Below are 3,688 nucleotides of genomic sequence, written 5' to 3'. Positions count from 1 at the left end.
TGGAGTTGTATTGTGTTGTTAACGCAGTGCAAGGAGACAGGAAGGTTCCAGTATTACTCAGTGTAATGGGTGCCCAAACATACAGTCTGCTGAGGAGTTTAATAGCACCTGAGAAGCCAGCCAACAAGTCCTTTACTGACATTATGGACATTTTACAAAAGCACTTAAACCCTAAACCATTAGTGATTGCTGAAAGATTCAGGTTTCACAGAAGATATCAATCTGAAAGTGAAAGTATTTCTAAATACATTGCAGAGCTGAGGAGGTTATCTGAACACTGCATTTGGAGCAGGGTTATCAGATGCTCTAAGAGACCGTTTAGTTTGTGGGATGAAAAGTGCAAGTACACAAAAGAAATTGCTGGCTGAGCCTGACCTCACCTTAGAGCGAGCACTCTCCATAGCTATTTCACTGGAGACTGCAACCAGGGATGCATCAGAATTGCAGCAAAAGGCACCAGAATGTACTCCCAATCCAGTTCATTTGTATCAGAGACAGTCCTGTGTTTGCTGTGGGAAGTCCTCACATGATGCCAGTCAGTGCTGGTTTAAAGACAAAGTGTGTAGAAAATGTAAGAAAAGAGGCCATATTGAAAGGGTGTGCCAGTCAGGGAAAACACCAAACCGCTCACAAGTATCCAAAGTTCCCGGGAGAAAATATACAACATCCCAGGTGATAAAGTAGCCAACAATGAATCAGACTCTACTGATAGTACTGGTACAGAAAAAGGGTTATGCAGCCTAGAGATGCACTCTATGACAGCAAAAGAGCGTCAAGTGATTTGGGTCACTTTGGAAGTAGCAGGTATTGACTTAAAAATGGAATTAGACACAGGCTCTGCTCTGTCAGTGCTAAATGCAAGTGATTACAAACGCCTGTTTGCTGCTATTCCTTTAAAGAAAACATCTGTAACACTCCGCACATATACGGGTGAACTGGTGTCCCCATTGGGAAAAATAAAAGTTTATGCGAAATACAAAGGCAATACCCATAAGCTGTACTTGTACATACTTTCACCAACCCAGCAATATGCTGGGCTGGGGACAGCGGTGTGAAAGGGGCTCAGGCAGGTGTTGTGGCCTGAAAGGGATATAAGAGGACATGTTAACGTAAGGAAATGCAACGTCATATACTACGGCTAATATGCATAAGTCGGCCGTTACAAGGAGTTGGCAAGCACAAAACTATATATTATTATATGCCAGTATGTAGAGCCGGCAGACTAACTCATTAACTTGTTTGGACAGCTGTCATCATAAATAGGGAGCTATACCAAAATTATGGATTACAGGGATATTTACACCTCTTTCCAATTCTGCATTGTATACAGTTCAGTCGACATGCCTACATGAGAAAGCCCTGATGCAGCTGACTTACAGTATACCCCTTCAATCAAACGTGGAGATTTGCTTCAAATGTGCATGACTGTGCATAACCCATATTTGCATACATTTGGTTCAGGTGAAGCACAACAATGTATAAGATACACTCCGCAAACAGGTGTACGCTCCGTTCTGCTTCAGCCACATCGTATATGTCACACAAAAGCAACTTCAATTTGTCATTTTACCTTTTTTTTCTTTCAAATATGAGTCACTGCACGGACTTACGTAATTCTCTCTGAGTGAAGCAGCTGAAACTAGGAAAGCGGTTATTTGGCTACAATGCCAAGCTGAGCACTCTTCTTTTCTCTACAGCAGTTTAAGCCACAGGTTTTGTTATGTTGGGAAAACATAGCAATAGGCTGTTTTGGGTAAACCACAAGCATTGACGTGAAGGTCGGATATTTAAACAATATGTAATTATCATAAGCAGCTCCCTCTTATGTGAACTATTTCTTTTGTTATAAAATAACATATTATTAACTATGTGATAATTAAGACTTATTGCAGCCAAGTCTGTGGCAACATGATTGTGATCCAGTCTTGGAAACTGTTAATGTCCAATTATCAGCCACCTGGAGAAATAGGCACACTAAATATATTTCTCTTTTCTTTCCACACATCTTAAAGTTTCTACACTGCTTTATACAGGGCCGGCGGAAGACCATTAGATGCCAGAGTCTCACCTGTCTAGCAGATGTTCCCCCGCACTTGCTGCATCTACTGCTTTTCACTTGTGTAGTACAATCAGGAGCAGGGAGAGGGGGCAGACAGAGGAAGAGAACGTCAGTCATGGGAGCATATTTATTAATTATTTTATTTTATTACGTTTTAGACCCAACAATTGTAATTTCTTTTTGCTGTTATTCAGGGCAATAATAAATTAGGTTCTGCTCGAATGCAATAAAAAATACATGCAGGGACAGGGGCCTACACACACACCATTTTCCATTGTTAGCCAATGAGTAGGGCATGTGTACTTAATTTATATTCTAAGATTGGCCAAGTGCCAGCGAAATTTCAAAACACTAACGATTGTAGACCAGGCCTTGTTTTATGTGTATAACATACATAATTTTCTATATTCAAGAACACCCCCTGGGTAATTTGACTCAAGAAGATAAAATGTAGCAGGTGGTAGGTTTGGAGTGGATTAGAATCCAATGGAAACCGCCACGGATTGACAACAGCTTCTAAAGCTAAATAACATTTAGCATTTCGCTTTAGACAGTATTTGCTATAGGTCATGTTGACCTACTAAATAGAACCTGCCATCTATCTGCAACAGTTTCTAATCCACTATTTTGCTGAAGTCCCACCATGGTATGTAAGTCTGCACAGATCCCTGAGGTCTGTGCAGGTTTGTATATGCGAAAAATGGTTAATAAAAAATATAAGAATTTATATGGTATTTATTATGGTATTTAATTAATCATTTTGCTGATATTATTACTTGAGGACTTCCTCCTGATGCTGACTGTGTGATCTGTAATTACTCCCTGGATGGGATCTGTGTCTCCCTTACATATAGAGTTTAGAGGGTTCTCTGGGCCCCCTCCTTGAATTTTTTTTTGTGTGGAATAGATGTTTGATCTTTCCTACCCTGCCAATATTTTGTGTCCCTGTTCTTCTTCTTCCTCCTCTTCTTCTTCTTCTTCCTTTTTCTCTTTTCTTCTTATTTCTCAGTTGTACTGATTGCTATACACTTACATTTATTATTTCATATAGGATGGGGTGTTTGGTCGCCTCGGTGTGTCCTGTATTGTCTTTATTCAACTGTGTTTGAATTATTTTCGTTCTCAAGAAAACCCCACAAAGAACCCATATACAGCCACTATTGATCTTTTGTTGTTATATCATGGCTTTGCCTGTCTGTCTGTCTTTGATATGGTTTATCAAGTACACCTTTTGCCTTTTGTCATTTTTATTGTTCTCTTATGGCTGTCTAATAAAAAGTTCTATTATAAAAAAAAAAAACTGTGTGGGGTTCCCCTGAAATTTCATAAACTGTCCTGGGCTTTTAAGCCTAGCCTGTTAGTGGAAAATAGGAGGGGAAATGGCATGGGTGCCTTTTAATTTTTTTTACTATGGCTGAACCAGATGACACTGTCTCCTTGCACATCCTCCCCATGGAGGTTGGAAACTTTTTGTTGAGTGGATGGTTTAGAACCAGATGAAAATTGACATCAAGAATAAATTAAACAGACCACAACCACCTCTACAGTTTGTTGCCTTTTCATATGGTGATTTCTCTCTCAAAAAGCCACATCACAAAGGCTTAAATTAAGTTTTGAAGCCTGGAGCAC

This window comes from Pseudophryne corroboree, chromosome 1 (genome assembly GCF_028390025.1).
Source record: "Pseudophryne corroboree isolate aPseCor3 chromosome 1, aPseCor3.hap2, whole genome shotgun sequence".
Lineage (NCBI taxonomy): Eukaryota > Metazoa > Chordata > Amphibia > Anura > Myobatrachidae > Pseudophryne > Pseudophryne corroboree.
Note: the sequence above shows the minus strand (reverse complement) of the source record.